This window comes from Calonectris borealis, chromosome 1 (genome assembly GCF_964195595.1).
Source record: "Calonectris borealis chromosome 1, bCalBor7.hap1.2, whole genome shotgun sequence".
In the NCBI taxonomy this organism is placed as follows: Eukaryota; Metazoa; Chordata; class Aves; order Procellariiformes; family Procellariidae; genus Calonectris; species Calonectris borealis.
The window spans coordinates 18,707,298-18,728,594 of record NC_134312.1 but is presented as its reverse complement, the minus strand read 5'-3'; the positions used below and the strand labels follow the sequence as shown (position 1 = coordinate 18,728,594).

The 21,297-nt window shown below is 39.9% G+C and overlaps 1 non-coding gene across 1 annotated transcript; it reads left to right on the top strand.

The window, feature by feature from the left end:
• Positions 1–6,087: 6,087 nt before the first annotated feature.
• On the top strand, positions 6,088–6,169 carry TRNAL-AAG (transfer RNA leucine (anticodon AAG)). The gene has a single exon. It is a non-coding gene; the product is annotated as a tRNA-Leu (tRNA).
• The last annotated feature ends 15,128 nt before the right edge of the window (positions 6,170–21,297 follow it).

The window sequence follows — 21,297 nt, the reverse complement described above, 5'->3', positions numbered from 1 at the left end:
ATTTCAGGCAGCTCACTAAACCTTATGGGATTTTAGTTTATGCATCTTTTAAACAGAGGTAGGCAGTAGTTATTTCAAGAATAAAATAGTGTTTTTAAAACGCTTTGGCTTCTTCAGAATAACAAAGTTGTTGAAAAAAAACGAGTGCTGTAATGTTATTTTGCCTCTGCTGGCCTCCTGCAATATTAGTAAAATTAAACATATGCTTTTGCTTGTATTCAAAGTCGCTACATATGCAGTTTAGGAAGACTAGGAGAAATATCCCTGGAGTTTACTTGGTGTGGTTGAAAAATGCCAAAAACTTGCTTCACTCTATCACTTGGTGAAAGAAAACTAAGAAAATAATCTGAGAGACACTAAGCAACCATATGTGTATATAAGCAGATAATAAAAGTTTGGCAGAAATTTTGTAGAATCTAATACTTATATGAGTTTAGCTGGAATTATTCAATTTCCTTGGCTTTGTTCTTCAGCTGTAACAAAACTAAGCTTCTCTCACAAAATGATAACAGCAATTTAAGAGAATATTAAGTTTTTGGTATAGCTCTATGTTATTTCTTTGTACTTCTCTTCACAAATTAAGCAGAACAATGTGGCTCAGTCCTATTCATTTTACACTGTAGATCCATTAAAAAAACCCAACAAGCATGGTGCCAATGTATTCTTTTTGTGAAGTATTTTTATTTTACTCATTAATAGCTCTGATGTATTTATAGGAAACTAACCATAAAAGGTAATAGCTACAATAAGATTTGAAAGATTTTGGAAGCCAAAGTAATACCAGTTAATAGGACACACAATTAAAAATGAAGGGGGGCAGATTATTAATTGGGGAGTTTAAATCTTAGCAAAGTTTATTGATTTCTCAGTCAGATTTATTCCTTTCTTTGTTTCTTTTTCTCCTCTTTCTGCAGAAATACAGGGCCAAACATGAAAAGGGGAAGAGTTATGTTTTATCTGGCAGTTCTGCATCTACCTGAAACCTGTCCTTCCCTCCATATGAGATGTGGTGTTGCTGTCCTTACAACAAGATGGGGCAAACTCTGGTCTTCTATGGGTTATGTAAAGAGCATCTCTAAAGGTGACTGGCCCTTCCAGAAGAACGGATTGAAATCCTACAGGCCCTGGAATACCCTCATTCAGCTGCTTGTTAGAATATGGTGGAAAAGTGACTGAACCAGAAACATGGATCCGATTCCTCAAAATTCTTCCTTCTAGGGTTTGTTGACCCACTTGTTCTTTTACTAAAGGGTCATTGTAGGTACAAAAACGATTTCTCATGAATTGCCACCTCTGAATACAACAATTCCTGTCTTCTACAGTGTGTATTTATTGTGTGTACTAATTAAAGATATATATTTAAAAAAAAAATTAAAAGTACTTGTTAAATTCCCTGAGGCTTCAGCAGGCAGGAGATGCTGAGGTTTGTCTTTGACACTTCTGACCAAAAGAGTCTCTGAGGAAAAGAGATTGGCAAAAACATCAGCAGGCTTAGGTTGAGACCAGACAAGAGAGACAACAAATGCCATCACAAAGCTGGCTCAATTCCCATGACAACATTTGGAAGCTGTCAAGAAGACTAAATTGTTAACAGAGGAGAAGAAATATTGAGGATAATGAAGAGAAATCCAGACTGAAGTGGGAATAGGCTGGGAGGATTTTAGAATAAAGAGACAAATTATAGTAGCAAAAAAGGGTGCTCTTTAATTGGTGAGAAGAAAGGGAGGTTGAGGAAGAAGTCAGAAACATAAAGAAGAGAGAAACAAAAAGATACTCAATGAGTATTTTTTAAAATGTTGCAGGGAAATGGTCACATTTGGAGGTTCTTTCTTTTCAGTGAGACTTTTTTAGAAAAATATGTTTTTCGTGCAGAAACATTCAACATTCCAGCCAACAACCTATCACTTGCCCCAGAAAAAAACATACCCTTGTCACAATTTTGGTGAAAATGATGAAGAGATTTTTGAACTTTTGGCATATGGTAAGTGATTCGATTCAAGTATCGAAACTTTAAACTTTGTACATGAATCAAATAAAATTTCAAGCAGCAAGGAAAGAGTAAAAATAATTGCAACATGATACCCCAGAAGGATGCCATTCCATGAAATCTAGGTATTACTATTCCTTTTCACAGAAAATGTAGTTTACAGGTTGATATTGAGGTATTAGTATTTGTATTTCCAAGTGCAGTAATATGTCCAATAAGAATAAAACTTTATTATCTTAAATTTTCTAGCATTTGGTGGTTATTTATAGAATAACCAGCATCATCTTATTAGCTGACTGGATAGTTTTCTCCTTCAGTATATTTCAATTATAGAACAATTTGACAGGGTAAATTCTGAACTTCTTGTTATATTTTACTTCAGAGGATAATATAAATGAAACCACATGAAAAGTTGTCTTGAGGAATAAACTTTTGGGAATACCAATGTGATTTTCAAAATGTTTATACATACATACATGTGTGTATGTATATTGCCTCATACAGACATTTTCACCAATCAGTGAGAAAGTTTCTTGGTGACAAAAATTACATCAGTTAAATTACTATTTATCAAGACTGCATTTGCAATGAAGCCAAGATTAAGATTAAAACAAAGGCAGCATTAAAATTACATACTTTATCAGTTTAAACACACCCTATGTGGAAAAGCAATGGGGTAATCTTATAACAGATATGCAGACTCCTGCAGTTTATTGCAATTCTGATAAGAAATAATAATATAAAAAAATCCTCAAAGATGATATAAGTTAATGTATTTGCAATCATTTAGATTTGTAAAATATGATCCCTACTAGAACAAATCAAATCTTTAAGCTCAATATGTAGTATAAATCTTAATGGAAAGCTGTTTATTAGTAAAATATACCACCTTGAGAAAGCATTATGATAAACCTTTTGTATCTAGCCATGCTGGAACAACTGTGGGTAGCCCCTGACAGGTAGAAGAGGCAAATAAAATGCTTGGAGCTTTAATTTGCTATTTTTTGAATTTCCATGTCACTCTACACTATACAGTGTTGTCTTGTGCTACGTCTGAGTGAGCTAGTATCTCTGCATCACCCAGCAGAGCAACATCCTGAAGTAATAAGCCTAGTTTTCAGAAACAAAAATAATAAATCAAAGCTTGGCATAGTGCTGCTATAAGTGTACTGTTTCAAAGTTCAGGTCTAGCTGTCTGAGAGCTCACTAAAGTATATCTGCACAACAGTGATCTAAGAGGTTATCCCAACTTGAGAAAGTTAAGGATTAGGAGTTTAGTCATGGTTGTTCAAGCATAATGGTGCTGGAAAGACATAATAAGTTTATTCTATACTAGTGCAGCCATAAATTTATTGTCTATAATCAGAAAAAGTGTATACCTGTTAGGCGTTGTCAGCAGTTCTTATGGACCCAGAGAGTGTCTGAATGAGGTGCAGCACATCTCTGTGTGATAGATTAGCTAGTCCACTTTAAAATGCCAGTGTTTTTTTTTCCCCAGCCTCCTGTACAAACCCCCTTAGCACCTCTTTTCCAGCCCTAAACTGGCTGTTGTTCTCATCATAGGAACTATAAGTAGACTCCAAGAGTATAGGCTATTTTTTTTTTTTGCAAAGATTTAAAGTGAAATGAAATTTTGCAGAAAACTGCAAAGGCTTAGAAATGTTACTTGCTGCACTTCGTCTGCATCTTTTTGCTATTAAAATGACCAAGGTTTAGGATTGAATGAAACTTATAACGGAGGCTAGCAAATCTTGTGCTGAATGACTTCCCGCTGCTGTCCAAAAATTCTTCACTGGAAGTGCAGTAGTCAAAGGGTCGGATCTGCTGATTGTATGACTGGTTTATGCCACCTGGGCATAAACTATGAATCCTGAATATTTTAAGTAGATGACTGACTACAGTTCTATAAATAAAATATTAGTCATTACTATGACTTTTCAAGGTGAATGTAAGCCACCAGATTCAGCTCTGCCATGGCTTTGATCTTGTGCTCTGTTTCTGTGAAGTGCTTGTGTTCAGAATGCAGGCTATAGCCATCTATCTGCAGACCTAGAGTTACTGTACCTTCAGGCCCCTCACGCATGCTGAAAGGGCTAACCCACCTAGTTGTCAAGCCTGCACTTGTCAGGACTGCACATTGAGAATCTGCCTTGTTCACCACAGCACCTCATTGAAGTTCAGCATCTGAATTTCTGTTCTCTCAGGGGCAATGACAAGATTATTTTATGGTCAGACTCCTCTCATTCAATTTATTCAAATCAATAGTATTTCAGAGAAGGCATAAAAGGACAACAATTCCTGGAAGTTTCTGTATCACAGGCCCTGACTCTTATGGGAGATTTTGACCTCCCTGTTCCTTGCTGGAATGACAGTGCAGTGGGATGCAAGCAGTGAAGCAGATTTTTGAAGGTGACAGAAGTACAGGGTGGATCAACCCTGTGTGACACACAGCTGGTTCTGCTATTCACAGGCAAGGAATAACTGCTTGGGAAGATGGTAATCAATAGCAGTCTTGGCTGTAGTGACCTTGAAGCAGTGAAGCTCAGAACTGACCAATGTCCTTGCAAGGCTGCTTTCTGTCATCTTTAAAAGGTAATGGAGATTGGTGGGGATTCCTGAGGACTGAAGAAAAGCACTCATCTTCAAAAAGTATCAAAAAAGAAAAGCTGGTGAACTATGGGTCATTCAACCTCACTTTGTCCCTGGGACGATCATAAAGCAAGTCCTCTTGGAGCACATCTCTAGGCACATGAAGGAGAAGAAGGTGACTAGGTTACTGAGGGTAAATCATGCCTGACCAACCTGGTTGCCTCTGTGATAAAATGACTGGATTTACAGATGAGGGGAGAGTGAGGGATGTCATTTATATAAATTATATAAATTTCAGCAAGGCTTTCAACATCGTCTTCTACCATGTTCTTGCATGTAAGTTAGGACACTAAAGGCTGGGTGAGTGAACAACCAATGGATAAAAACCTAGCAGAATAATTGGGCTCAACAGGTAGAGGTTAATGGGTCATACTCAAATTGGAAGCTGGTAACAAATAGAGTGCTAGAGAGGTCTAACTTGGGAACTGTTGTGTTTAATGGTTTTATCAATGGTCTGAAAAGGCAGTGGAGTGCACTCTCATCAGCTTTGGAGATGATACCAAATTGAGGAGACCAGTCAATATGCTTGACAGCAGGGCTGCTATACAGAAGGACAGGCTGAAGGAATGGGCTGAGGAACATTATGAATTTCGACAGGGCCAAATACCAAGACCTGCACATGGAAAGGAAGACCCCCCTACAGTGATACAGTCTGGGGACAGACTAGCTGGAGAGCAGCTCTGTGAAAAAAGGCCCTGGGGTCTTCTCAGGCAGCTAGCTGAAAATGAACCGACAGCATGTCCTGGCAGAAAAGAAATCCAACAGCCTCCTGGGCTATATTAACAGGAGCAGAGGTGGTAGATCAAGGGGAGGATTATTGTCCTCCATTCACCACTCATTAGACTACATCTGGAGTACTGTGTCCAGTTTTGGCCCCCCAATACAATACAGATATTGACAAACTGTAGCAAGTTCATCAAAGGGCCACCAAGACAGGTGGGGGTTGGAGCACCTGCCCTGTGAGGAGAAGCAAAAGGAGCCTGTCTTGTTTAGCCTGGAGAAGAGAAGGCTTCAAGGAGACTGAAGAGATTTTTGAACTTTTGGCATATGGTGATTCGATTCAAGTATCGAAACTTTAAACTTTGTGCATGAATCAAATAAAATTTCAAGCAGCAAGGAAAGAGTAAAAATAATTGCAACATGATACCCCAGAAGGATGCCATTCCATGAAATCTAGGTACTACTATTCCTTTTCACAGAAAATGTTCATAGGCAAGGAAATATTTCTAGGACTTTCCAGCTGATGTTCCCTGACAGCTAACAAGGGGACCAGAAATATGTGGTGCACTGCAAGGAGTGTCTACCTCTACTTGTAGAAAAAGCCATTATTGGTCCTTTTTCCTACCATATTTAAGTTATGGATGGAGATTTTTTTTTTTAAATATCCCGTGGAAAGTTGAGTTTTGGTTGGGGGATATAGTTGCTGGAGATTGAAATGGATTTACTGTCAGGGTAGCGTGGCCGAGCGGTCTAAGGCGCTGGATTAAGGCTCCAGTCTCTTTGGGGACGTGGGTTCGAATCCCACCGCTGCCAGGAATGTTTTGTAGGACAGAGTAACACCAGGCCCAAGTATAGACTGGGAGAGGAGTGGCTGGAGAGCAGCCCCGCAGAAAGGGATCTGGGGGTGCTGGCTGACAGCAGGCTCAATGAGTCAGCAGTGTGCCCTGGCAGCCCGGAGGGCAAACCACATCCTGGGGTGCATCCAACACAGTATAACCCGCCGGTGCTAAGGTCTTTGATCTTGTCTAGTTTGGGAAAAAGGAGGCTGAAGGGTGACCTCATTGCTCTCTACAGCTTCCTGAGGAGGGCAAGTGGAGAGGGAGGTGCTGATCTCTTCTCTCTGCTACCCAGTGATAGGACGCGTTGGAATGGTCCAAAGCTGCACCAGGGGAGGTTTAGACTGAACATTAGGAAGCATTTATTTACTGAGAGGGTGGTCAAACACTGGAACAGGCTTCCTAGCGAGGTGGTCAATGCCCCAAGCCTGTCAGTGTTTAGGAGGCATTTGGACAATGCCCTTAATAACATGCTTTAACTTTTAGTCAGCCCTGAATTGGTCAGGCAGTTGGACTAAATGATTATTGTAGGTCCCTTCCAACTGAAATAGTCTAGTCTAGTCTTCTCTAATTTTATTGTCTCTTGTCTTCACAATCAGCTGGATTGAGCTTTCTGACTAGATTGTATTTTTCATGATGCACTAGGGTTCCATGACCCCACTGAATTATTGGAGAGGCAGCTTGTTTTGAGAACTGAGACCACAGGAGAAAATGGAGATACAAAGTATCTCAGATATGGCTCCCATAAATCATTACAGTAGAAAGAGATTATTTTTTTTCAGCTAAGACTGGAGATATTTAGGTCTTTCACTGAAATAAAAAATCGTGCCCCCCAATCCTCACCTCCTGCCCCTGCAAAGTGAGTTTTGTCTTTATTTGCTTTAAAACACTGATTAGTAACTAACACTTAGTTAGTCACTCACCATTTAAAAATTTTTACCATGACCTGCTTTATTTTGGGTATTGTTCTACTTGACTGTGCACAGTAATAGGTGCTTCACTGTACTTCACAGAGATTTTCAGGAACTACTGTCCTTTAAAGCAGCAGTACCCAATACTGCAGTATGCTGAGGCTTGGTATGCATGTTGGTTATGTTCGTTCTGTGTCATGAAAATGCATGAACAGGTTGTCCCATTCCTTTGGCATGGGTAGCCTATACTGCATTTTCACCAATGACACAATATTCATATCTTGAATCTCAAGCCCACACACAGACTAATCTTAACTGTTAGGCACTTATGACTTTACTGGGTGTTTAAGCTAGGACAAGTGGGGGAAATTCTCTGCTGATATACAATTAACTGCTAAAATCGAAACCTCTTCCAGGTTCACAAATGAAAGCAACAATAATAGGCCAGCAAGAGTTTTACGTATTTCAAACCGTAAAGAGTGAAAGCTGTTGTTTTATGAATATTAGCATTTAACATTATGAATAGTTCACAGCATGCCCATCTGGGCCTAACATTCTCAATGTTTAAATATCATTCAACAGCAATGAAACTGTCTGAAAATGTTCTTCTCCCGCTGATTCTAAAAATGTATTTATTTCTTGGTTCTTTTATTTATAAAATATAAATACCAGTAGTACATCTCTACATTATGGCTTATTAGACCTGGAAATACTTGCTTGCAAAGTTCATCAACTTCTTTGAGATTCATAAAACTAACTATTTGTTGTTTAAGTCTGAAATTTTCAAAATGGTATGCATCTAGATCCCAGGTTTTTACCAGCTCAGGATATGTGGTAACCTTCTCTTGAGTCAACTGAAATGAAGTTGTGTTTCTAACTCAAATTTATGAACATCAACAACCCATAAAATCAGAAAAGGAAATTGTGATCACCTAGCCTGACTTTCTACACAACTTTCCTGCACTGATTTCAGTTTAAGTGAGAATATATCTCATAGGAAAAAATTTAGTCTTGATTTTCCTAATTTTAGTGATGAACTGCCAAGTGATCTTTTGTAATCTTTTCCAGTAGTTAATTTCTCACCTTTAAAATATGCAGAATTTTTGTGGTTTCAGTTTGCAGGTGTTGGGTTCTGTTTTAATTTGTTTTACTAGATTGAAAAACCTTCTCTTATCATGTAGCTGTTTCCTATGGCAATATCAGGAGAGAAAACCATAGAAGCTAACTTAGACTACAGAGGCAAATCCTCTCTAGATTTCTTCTGTTTTCAAGAGACTATTTCTCAAAGGTAGTTTCAGAACAGGACTGGGGCATTGCTCCAATAATCTTTTTCCACTTCATGGCCCTAAAGCGATTAGCTTTGTGAATACTCCCACTCTCTTTTTCCCCAATACCATGATTAGTCTTGAGGCTTTTCTTTGAATCATCTCCAACTTAACAACCTACTACTTGAGTTATGAATAACAGAACCGGACATATTATATTAATAGAAGATGAAATAATGCCAAATGCAAAAGCAGAATAAGTCAGGCATTTTTATCGATATTTTCATTTATAAATTGACAAGTTTTGGCAACAGTGGCCATATTCTCTGCTGATATTTACCTAATTGTCCGATATGATCTCTATGTCGTACTCAGAGACAGTGTTTCCCAGGGCTTCATCTCTACAGCTCAGCATTCTTTGCTCCAAGGTGTAAGTCTTTTTAATTTTCTGTGTTAAAATGCATACTGTTCAGTAATGCATTGTTTAAAAAGTAACATCGTGTCCTTTCTGCTTCATTATTTAGCATTCTTTGTTCATCTGCAGCTTTATTGGTCATTTATTTATTCCGAGTCTTTCAAGATGTTAAATAATGTATGGCCGATTAAAAGCTAATCCTGTTGGACCTCAGTGAAAGCACAATCAGTTCTGATTACCTGCTTAAAATTATTGTTTGAATCCTGTGAGTTTTCAGTCCAGCTACCGTGTTCCATGTGGTTAGCTATCACTTCAGCTGCTTAATCAACTTTGCCATGTCATACCAAGTAAATTAACTCCTAGAACTCAAGTAAACCACATCACTAGTGTTGTGGACTAACCAGAGTAAGCAGCTATTTTTTTCCTTTAGTCTATGGGCCTCCCCTGTAAAATGCCTGTAAAATGTCCATAAAATATACATTGAGTTCCTTTAGTCCATGACTTTGGGCTCCATTTGTTACGGTGTTCACTGAGGACAGGTGAGATAGTGTGTTCCATGGAGTTATTGGGCACCAAAGCCCCAAAGCCACCTCAGGTCAGGTCACTGCTGCACTTGCAGTGAGGCTCATCGTTTCTTGTGAGGCTCGTCCTCCATTGGTTTGGGTGGTTCCTGCTATAGTATTTCCTATAACATGCAACTCAAATCATGGGTTACAACAATTTAAAGATATATCCATTACAATCTCCACACTGGTCTCTTTGGATCAGGCCATAGGATTTAACATGGCAATGAACTCCTCCTCTGCCCCTGGTCCAGTGTGGACTTACTGATGAGCCACAGTCTCTTCAGGGGTATACTTGCTCCAGCATGGCCTTAGCCACAGCCACTGTATCTTAGACATGCACCTTCTGTGTCGTGGCCTTAACCATGGGCCACAGTCTCCTCATGGGTAAACCTGCTGTGGTGTGGACTTATCCACATCTACAGATACTTTGAGGTGTTCTGGCATGGCCTATACATGGCCACAGATGCTTTAAAGTGTACCTGCTCCAGCGTGGACTTAACTTTGGGCCACAATCTCTTCAGTAGTGTACCTGCTGCAACATAGATGTATCCATGGCCACAGATGCTTTGAGGTGTACCTGCTCCCATATGTATTTATCCACAGGTCGCAGTCCCTTCGACTTGAGTTCGCACTGGAGTTCCAGCCTGTCCAGTACAGCAGCACAGGAACAGCAGCGATGCCCTGGCCATCTGCTACCCCAGGCGCAACACCATTGCTGTTATCAAAATGTTCCCAGGCACAGCACAGTAAGATGATAAGCAGTACAACAAAAATCAGATGCAAAAAGCAGCCACTAATGAGCACAAGACTCTAATACATAGTAAGTCAAGCAAGCCCCATGGCAAGCACAGGAGCCTGTCAATTAGTAACTAAACAGCTATAACAGGTACAGTTTCAGTCTAGCACAATCCAATCAAATCTGTCGTTATCTCAAAACCTTCGAGCCCCAAGCTGGGAGCCAAAAAGGACTGTTGTGGTTTAACCGCAGTAGGCAGCTAAGCCCCACACTGCCACTCGCTCACTCTCCCCCTGGTGGGATGGGGAGAGAAAATCAGAAGGGTAAAAGTGAGAACACTTGTGGGTTGAGATAAAGACATTTTAATAGGTAAAGAAAAAACTGCACGCACAAGCAAAGCAAAATAAGGAATTACTTCCCATCAGCGGGCAGATGTTCAGCCATCCCCAGGACAACAGGGCTTCATCACATGTAACGGTTACTTGGGAAGACAAACACCAATGTTTTTATTGTTGAGCTGTATTGGGTTTCTGTGGCAAGGTTTTGGTAGCGAGGGGAGCTACAGGAGTGGCTTCTGTGAGAAGATGCCAGAAGCTTCCCCTATGTCCAATAGAGCCAATGCCAGCCAGCTCCAAGACGGACCTACCGCTGGCCAAAACCGAGCCCATCAGCGACGGTGGTAGTGCCTTTGTGATGACGTATTTAAGAAGGGGGGGGGAAACTGCTGCATTGAACAGCAGCCAGAGAGAGAATTGAGAATATGTAAGAGAAACAACTCTGCAAACACCAAGGTCAGTGAAGAAGGAGGGGAGGAGGTGCTCCAGGCACCGGAGCAGAGATTCCTCTGCAGCCCATGGTGAAGACCATGGTGAGGCAGGCTGTCCCCCTGCAGCCATGGAGGTTAACGGTGGAGCAGATATCCACCTGCAGCCCGTGGAGGACCCCATGACGGAGCAGATGGATGTGCCCAAAGGAGGCTGTGACCCCGTGGAGAGCCTGTGCTGGAGCAGGCTCCTGGCAGGAACTGTGGCCCCATAAAGATAGGAGCCCACGTTGGAGCAGATTTGCTGGCAGGACTTGTGACCCCGTGGGGGACCCATGCTGGAGCAGTCTGTTCCTGAAGGACTGCACTGATGGAAAAAACTCATGCTGAAGCAGTTCGTGAAGAACTGCAGCCTGTGGGAAGGACTTACGTTGGAGAAGTTCATGGAGGACTGTCTCCCATGGGAGGGACCCCACGCTGGAGCAGGGGAAGAGTGAGAGGAGTCCTCCTCCTGAGGAGGAAGGAGCAGCAGAGACAATGTGTGATGAACTGACTGCAACCCCCATTCCCCATCCCCCTGCTCCACTGGAGGGGAGGAGGTAGAGAAATCGGAAGTGAAGTTGAGCCCGGGAAGAAGGGAGGGGTGGGGGAAGGTGTTTTAAGATTTGGTTTTTATTTTCTCATTACCCTACTCTGATTTGATTGGCAATGAATTAAATTAATTTTCCCCAAGTCGAGTTTGTTTTGCCTGTGACGGAAATTGGTGAGTGATCTCTCCCTGTCCTTATCTCGATCCACGAGCCTTTCATTATATTTTCTCTCCCCTGTCCAGCTGAGGAGGGGGAGTGATAGAGTGGCTTTGGTGGCTACCTGTCATCCAGCCAGGGTTAACCCATCACATGACAACAGCGTCATATGGTCTGGAATATCCCTTTGGTCAGTTGGGGTTAGTTGTCCCAGCTGTGTCGCCTCCCAACTTCTTGTGCACCCCCAGCCTGCTCATTGGCGGGGCAGTCTGAGAAACAGAAAAGGTCTTGGCGCTGTGTAAGCACTGCTCAGCAATAGCTAAAACACCCCTATGTTACCAACACTGTTTTGGTCACAAATACAAAACATAACACCATACGAGCTCCTATGAAGAAAATTAACTCTATCGCAGCCCAGACCAGTACATCTAGGAACTACCAATATTAATCAGATGATATACTAAAAGGTATATGTATTGAGAAGATACGCTTTCCATAAACCATGCTGAACGACAAGGAATAAAAGGGTAGGAAGTTTGGCAATGGGGTATGACATCAGATGAAGTACAGCTAGCAAAGGACATAAAGGGTTATAAGAAGAAAGATTTTTATTTGTAAACTAAGGGTGACAGGAAAACCAAAGGGAGGATGTTCCAATACTTATCAAGTAAGAAGGTCCAATAACAGGCAATGAGAAGATTGGTGAGTTTAATGCCCTATCAGCTTCATTTTTATTAAAAAGGTCAGCAGTGATCAAATGGATAACACAATTACTATCAATGGTGACAGATCAAGAGTTGGCAGGTAATAAGAAAAGAATAGGTTAGGTATCACATAGATAAGTTAGATGACATCAGCTCATTTAGTGTGACAACTGTCACTCCAAAGAAAAGGATCCTACGTTTATATTGCTTGAGTACATGTGGCAGTAGTTGTAGCTACCAACCAAATTAGGGCCCATTGCTGTTTACAGTAGCAACGTTAAGAATATATCTTGATTAGCATTACCCACGAATTAGCAGCAGCTGCAAATAAGTGCTGCCACATTTATTTGACCTTTAGTATAAACACCCTCAAATGAGTAACTACCTCGGTCAGAATAGTAACAACCTTTGAACAGGTGTTTAGATCTCAATTATTTCATTTTCACTTAAATTGCTCCTGGGGAGCCTAGTAGAAGATGGTAATTATTCTTATAAAAAACTGAAGAGTATTTTGTCTTTTGTGGATAAAAGTTGTGGATAAAAATTTGAAACAGCAAGTTTTCAAATTCCAAAATACAAAATAGATCAGGAACAGTTTCTGTGCTGAGTGTGATATTGTCCGTTCAAACTCATATAAGTGACATTATTGTGTGTAAGAATCATCTGTATAAAGCAACTCTCTGATCCACAGCTGTCAAGGGAGCAACAGTAGGGGATTTTATTTTTAGAGGCTATATTATTGATCCAATTGATTTTAGAACAGCTTTCATAGCTTGGCAGAAGGCAGACAGTACTTAACAGAATATTGTCACTAGCATTCATAGAAATGATACAATACTTTTTTGATAAATACCTTTTTAAAACTTTCAGACAAAGATTCCTGAACTAATGTAGCATGCTTTCTTTCAGGTACTGTTCCTGCAACATTTCTCTCTGTCTGCAGCATTGTCTTCTTCCCTTTATTTCTTCCATGACTGCCTCACTGCAATACCACCACATCCTTCTCGTTGCCCTTCTCCTCACCCAGTGCCTTCAGTGTTCCAGAATACATCCTTCTTGTGTGTCCACACAGTTTGCCAGATGTATAGTGACATTCATTTCTAAAGGTTAACTACCTTTCAGCATGTGTAGTGTTATGCTCAAAATCTTGTTTATGGGCAAAGAGGAAGCAAACTTTATATATAAATAAAGCAATGAATTTATTGTTTGAGTAATGGAAATCTTAAGAATCTAACCATTATTAGTCCAGAACTAATTGTTAAAGAAAGAATAACAATGAAATTAAAATTGTTTAACACACACTTCTTAGTTTCTACCCCTATTCCTGGTGTCATGCTCACCCTTTCCCTGCTCCTCTAGGTCCTGATATTGGTAGTTTTAATCTACCAGGTGTGGGGGTTGGGGGGTGTTATGGAAAGTCAGTAACATCTGGGCTTCTTTGCTAGGAGTAATGTGATGTTGATGTTGATGGTTTCTTCTTCCTCCTCCAGTACCCACTCCGAGTAATTTTTATATGTTTGCTTAAATGCTTTTACATCTTTCTCTTTATTCATTGGTTTGCAGCTCCACATTACATCCAAACTTATTACATATGGTGCCTTTTTCATATGTTTGATATCATTTCTTTGTTCTCCTTGTTACTGCTAAAACCAGTTTTGTCCGGCTTCAGATTTGTATCTCTGTAACTGAGCATTGGTCAGATGCTTACACCTGTGGGATCCCCAGTGCCAAGGCTGTGCTCCATCTCTTACCATCCCAGTCCCGCACTCCTCCATGCCACATCTTGTATCTCCAGTTCTCAGACTGCTGCTCTCATACCAGGTCTCTGTATTACACAGAATAATTGCTTATTACTGTCATTGATGTAATACTATGGTTGTACCATGCAAAGATAAACAAAAGTGTTAGAGGAAAATATATCTAACAGCCTGAGAGAGGCAAGGCTGCTGCAGCTCCATGCCCCCATGTCTGACAAGTAACAAGGCTGAAAATGTATTCCCACGAGGCACATGCACACTGAGCGTAGGTATACACCACATATATACGTATCTGGCCACACAAATAACAGATGGACACACAGAGCACTCACATGAACACAGACAGCAGCAATGGTCTCATCCTGCTGCCCTCTCTGGCTGAGCAGGATGGAGACCTGTTAGTGGCAATATATATCATATATATGTATATATAGAGAGTGTGACTCACTCCAGCAGCTGGCCCCACACACCCAGCCTGCCCAGTCACTGTCCCTGGATCCCAGTCTCTCCAGTTGGCATGTGTCATGTGGACATATGAACCCCCAAGGCCACAGACCCGTTGCAGTTGCTGGTGCAGACCATCACACACACGGACACGCACGCGCACATACAGAGGTGTCCACACTCCCTGGTCCCATAGCCGCCCCCTGTGCTCTCACCCTTAGAGACACACAGGTGCTCTCACACCCAGAGCTGGCCCTCAGACACCCACACCCCCGCCTTGATCCCAGGCCACTTCACCTTCCTGCTGGCTCATTCAACTTGATCTTCACTAGTGATTACACACTCACTTGCACACCCGCACTCACTCCAGTCAGTGGCACCACAGACCCCATACACGTGTGTGTACACGGAGTGAAGAGCCCCTTACTGGAAAATAATTGAAGGAATTTAATAAGGAGACAGGACAGAGTGCAGTGATCAGGTGCAGGACATGGCCAGACAAGCGTGCTGACCAGCCCCTGCTTACACTCAAATGGTCCCTTCTATTCCCTCATCCCTCTATTTCCCCTACTTGTTTCTTCCCAAATTACTTGAACCCCTCCCTTTTCCCACCTTTGGTTCCTCCCCTAAACATGCCTTAATAAATCCTGTGCAATCCCAACATGCTCTTTCCCTGCCTCCCATACTGTGTCCCACATGTCTTGGCAGCAATTTATGAAAAAGAAATAATTGATATACCCTGTTAGACTGATCTATGAAATCCCGGTATGTTACCTTGAAAATACAGGAGGCAGGTAATCTGCTGGCATAAATTGGGAGAACTGAACTGCAGTCACCTTTCCATTAACAGAGTCAATAAAATCAATGAAGCTGTGCCAAAGTAGACCAGTAGGCAACCTGGTTTGAGATGCTGAAATATACAACATATCAATGAACAATTAATCACCTTATTTAATAATGATGAATGGAAAAGTTGTTTCCAGCCATCAGAAAATTTCCTTCCATTTAAATAATTTCTAGAAAGAATCACTTAAAGAAAAAGAGGGAGGTAAATGACAGAATTCCCTCTGATTCATCTCGTACCTAAGGAGGTTATAGGTCCCTTTGTGATACAGTTTTTTATCTGTAACTTGTATGTGTATAAAACAAGTAAATGCCTTTTCCAGTTAAGTCTTTTTCTTAGTTTCCTACATGTTTTCCCTTACAAACTTCTGAAGCTATCAAACAATTTAAACCCAAGAGGAAAGAGGGTCCAAGGTCTCAAAAATAGTGAATTCTTACAATGTTTGTGAACTTTGGTATTGGGAGACACCTGATAAAGTGCTACAAATGTTTTGAAAACTGAGGCATGAGTTCATTATTGGACATTGTGAAAGCCACATAGAATTCACACTGATCAATATCCCTGCTGAGCAAGAAAGAAATTAGTCAAAACTTGTAATCTTTCCTTTAGATGCTGAAGTCAGTCAGCCGTATGATACAAATAGGTAAGAAACCGGGCTTATTCTGTTGAGGTGGTCATGGAATTTCCACTCCATGCAGAGCTAAGTTTGCGTACTTGTCCATTTTGGACTTCATAAAATGAAACTTCCTTGAGTAGAGATTGAATCCTCTACAATTTGTTCTTCTCATATGAGTTTACTAGCCTTCCAGTTAAAGACCAGTCTTCATTCTGCCTTGCCTCAGCAATTGATTTATTCCATACCACAGCTTCTGTAAAAGTAATGAATCCTGGGTCTCCCACAGCCTGGCTGAAATTGATGGTTCACTTAGTTATCTTGTAGGAGGACCTCAACAACATCACCTTAATTTTGAAAGACTTACAACATTGTGAATCATGACTTGAAGGATGCGGTCCCTTTAGTCCTAAGAAAAAAGTGTGGTTTCTGTGGGATATCAAGGTCTGAGATGTACCCATATCTTGTATCCCACCCTGTCTTTTGTAGATCCACAGCTTAACGTTATAGCTTAATGCATAGCTTAATGCCGTACAGTCATAACCACTTCTCAGTCACAGGCAGGGGCAGTTTCTTTTACTCATACTTGGCTCCCCATCTCCATACAGGGAGAAGTATCTGGCCACAGTGGGAATTTTGCCACTGATTTCAAAAGGGGCAACATTTCTACAGGGTGTGGTGAGCACAAATTGCGTAACCCAGGTTTCTGACTTAGTAAGGGGATTAAGAGGCAATACATTGGTTATGAAGAAGGAAAATCTGCTCTATTTTTCTGTTCCATATGTGGAAAATTATATTTCATTCTACCTTGCGGTAAAAAGGTGGGGAGAAGTTAGAGGGAAGATTTTTTCTTTTTTTCTCCATAGTTTCCAGGAAAGTTCCATTATTCATTGCCCTTTGGAATATAAAATTGTAACTCAGCATAAGGGATTTGAGCAGGAAAATCTAAGAATCATTTACACTTTTTTTGAACTGAAAAGTCCCAATGTTCATTTGATGATATTATGAGCTACAGTGAGGGTCTCAAACATCATTAATCACTACACATGGCTACAAACCCATTAAATCTTTTAAACACCTGTTTGTTTATCAAATGCTCATATGGTAAGCTACCCTCTGGTTCACGGAAGTACATTAGTTTTAGAACATATAATTAGCTTACAATAACTGTACTTGTACTAATTACCAGTCCCCTGAAAGAAAGAAGTGGATCCCGTTGAGTAATGGGAGTGGCTGGAACTTAGAAACAGAGCTTCTAGACTGAGCAACAGGGCTGGATGACTCAATGTAAAATGTTTGTCTTTCTGGTAAGCCAGGTTCAATTCCACAGTGAGCATCTAAGTGAAATAGCTTGATTTTCTCTGCCATCAATCACAAGAGAACACCACCACACATAATTTATCACAATTTGTCTCTTTTGAAGAGAGTTTCAGGAAGGAAATAGCATGAAGACCAAATTATTTCTCACTCAAATGGGTTGCACCGTATTTGAGAATGTGGTGTTGGACAGAAATTGCAATCTCTTGTCATACGTTAAGTCTTATCAATATGAAGCTCTCTGCTAGAGCACACACTAGGGTGCTCACTTTGCCAGAAATATTTAGTGGCAATACTGTTTATTCCCAAAGTAATAGCCCTCCCTGTTTGGGATGATAGGGTTTCATACTAACCTTCAAAATGGTTAAATTAATTAAACAAACAAACAAAGATATGACCAGGTAAGTTTACACAATACATGATGTGAGGGTTATTTCACTAAGAGATTTCTGTGCCACGTATACTGGCTTCATAATAAAGGCACAGAGGAATTCTTAACCTGTGTAAATCAATATAATTTTGCTAGAACTATGCATATTTCTATCATCTCTGGTGTAGCCTGCAGTTTTCTCATAAACTATCCTAAATCCAGGTCTAGTCTGAAGGACTGTATTCTGATGGCATACTACAGAAAGAATGCCATGTGAGCAATCAGATGTCATCTTGACAATACTGAGTACTGATCAGCTTTTTTTCATAAACAATTTCCCAAATGTCTATCTCTGTATACTGTCACTGTACATACTTGTATATAATCCTACCAGAGAAAATACACTAAAACTAGAACGAGAACAATATCACAGTACCATGCTGTAAACTAGAAATGCAGTTACTTCAAAAAATATCTACCATAGCCATACCATAAGAGCAACTCAAGCCAAACTACATTTATAAGCCTTGAATTAAGTCTGATTAACTAAAAAATCTAAAAAATTCTGCAATAAGTTTTTGCTTTATTTTCTGAAATAGCTTTTCATGCCACAAGATTCAGAAATCTGAAAACTGAGATATGGTCACAATGTTGTACAGTCATTTTGCTGAAGTTAATCAGGAGAAATTTTAACAATGGGTGCAAGCCCCTGAATTACTTCAAGACCTATCCTTATCCTTATTTATCTGGACACTGACTGCTACCATTTCATTTAGACACTGATTGTCCAGATGTCAGTTTGTTCTACAGGACATACATCATCAAAGAAGGTGAATTGTAAAAAGCTGGAATGGCTGCTACAAGTTTATTGGTTGAAATGTGTTTATTCTCAATCTGTTACTGCCTGAAAGATTTTACCAAAAGATGTTAGAAGTTTCCCAAAGTCCTACAAGTAGCTGACTAAAATATGTGCTGCTGAGGAGAATGTATAAAGGGATAGATTGAGATAAGAGATAGCTGGTGAATTAAAACTACTTTTAAACACGTCTCAAAAAGGACTAAACTGTGCAGGAATACAAAAAAATATCTACACCTGAATATAAGACATTCCCATTTTAATCCTGCAAAGTTTAGATCCTAGAGAATCTTTGTTAAGAAAGTTTTTAAGCTCAGAAGGTAGAAAAAAAAAATTTGTAAAGTCAAAGGGAGGGTGGGTGGAAGCTCGTTCCTTTATATACCCTCCAGTCTCCTCTAGGCATTCAACATAAAAAAGTACATTACTTTATATCCTTCACTGTCTTACTCTCAGACAGAATCAAATTTAAGGATTTGATTTGCAACTTACGCATTGACCCTAGTAAATCAAAGGCTATGCCTTAGAGGTAAAGCTTGTTCCCAAAAATCCACGGCAAAAATTGCTGTTTAATTATATGTGTACCATAGTCTGACTTTGAAAAGTACTTGCAAGTGAAAGGAAAGCTGTCTTCTCAACCCCTTAAATTCGTGTCAGTTCAACTAATGGGCCAGTTAATTAACTAATGGGTGTGATTTACAGGCCTTCTCCTGAGGTAAAACAGATTAAATATACCACTTAATTGCCTAGTATGGATTGACAGAGTTTATTGGTGAGCCTGGCCCAAAGTTTCCATGAAATGTCTTGAAGTGCATTTCCATTGGAAGAATATCAGCAGGTACAGAAAAGGAACAAATGGGACATATGGTAATTCTTCTAAAACGTTGATGTGTTTCTCCTTAATAAAACTTGATGCAAGAATGACAATTGCTGCCAAGTTTGATGACAATTCATCTAAATTTTAGTAAGTTTTTGTTAAGAAGGGAGGACTGACCTTTCAAAGCCTTATAACCTGGTTGGAGAATTTTATACAGAAAAAGTATATTAACTACCACAAATGAGACATCAGAATTATCAGCCATATCCTATGAAATTCATAATAATTCTACTTCACCTTAAACTGCTTCAAACTGCAGTATTTTTGCTTTGGTATGCAAGATTTTGAGCGCTGCCTCCTCATCCTGACTCCAAAATACATTATTACGTTTGAAAAATGAGTTTATTCCTGTACTGATAACAGTCTACCGAAATTCAATGAATGCCCCCAAATTTGTCATGGATCATGTGCTTTTTATTTATTTATACCTCAATAAACATTATACTTGACTCTTAAATGAGACTTTCTTGAATTAGACGTGAACTGCTTCTGGCACAGCACGGTTTAGATATCCTAAAGATCTTGGGCAAGCCACTGTGGGCAGGTGGATCCTGCTGTGTCAGTCTGTTAGAAACACATCATCTACACAAAAAATTGCTTTCAAGGCCATGATGTATAAGAAGGAATTTGAGAAAACTAGGTGAAAATATTTGCCTTTCTGGTGAGATGAACTCACGAGCTCTCCTCAGCAGCACATATCCTGTAGTTCCTCTGCTCTGCTCATAGAAGTCTGGCTGAGGGTTGCTGCTTTTTCCAGGTCTTTAAGCTCACACTCACCAGCTTCAGGACTCTGTGATTTTTCCATTGCTTACTCTAGCATTTCTTTTGCCAGCTGCATCTTCCTTTGGCTCATTCATGTTACTTTTCTGATGTTTTCAAGTAATATTGCAATTGTGTTATTTCAGTCTCTCTTTCCACCAACTCGAAAATGAGACACACAGACCTATTTACATTCTCCAGGCGGATTTTGCAGCCACCTGGGCTGGACAGTCTAATATTTTTATTGGCTTCTTAAATTCCATAGGATATGATAAAATCTGCATGAAGATCCTATTGCTTTAATAATAAAGCCAACACAATAACCACAAAGCCATTGTCTTGCAATGTACATCTTTTAAAGTGATAGAATTAGACCTTTCAGTTTGAACTACTGAATTCTTCAGAATGCAAGTTTTTGTTAAAAACAAAACTGTATTTCAAGCTTCCAGCTCTTCTGTGTTTTGGTGGTGTATAATTAGGTGTTTTTATTTTAGGGGAGTGCATATGCTAAAGAATAACAAGAAAATGGATGAATTGTACATTAATTGTGACTTTCATGAAGGTGTGAAGAAGTATTGCAAAGTCATATCAGCGTAGGCAGAAATGCGTGTAATTATGTGGTTGTTGAGGCCATAACCTCAGGATGAATAGAAAATGTCCTAGAAATCAGGCTTGGTATAAATTCACTGGCCCCACTTGTTGTGTATTGGATGCAGAAAGTCCAGATTAATACCTTTGATATTCACACTGGATTCAATGAAGATGTGTTGTTAAACCCTTTGTGAAGAGCTTACCAAATATAATTAAGATTTTAAGATGTTGTTTAAAAAAAGTCTCTAGTTTTCTGGTTTCAAGACAACCTTTACAATGTAAATCAATCCATAGGGCCTTTGTTGAATTTATAACAAGACAGCCTAAAATAATGTCACCAAGAGAGGTTAAGTAATAACTCTTCTAACTGGCTTTAAAAAATCCCAGGTCTTTGCTATCAAAAAGAGACAGTTTCCCTGAAGATTGTTGAAGACTTAAGTTTTACATGGCCTTTAGAGATTACTCTACAAAATTATCTAACTTGCTCCAGCAAGAGTTTTCCTGTGAACTGACACCTGATAATCTCTTTCACCATGAAAAAGAACCTTTAGAATTTCGGCTTACATTTTAAGAT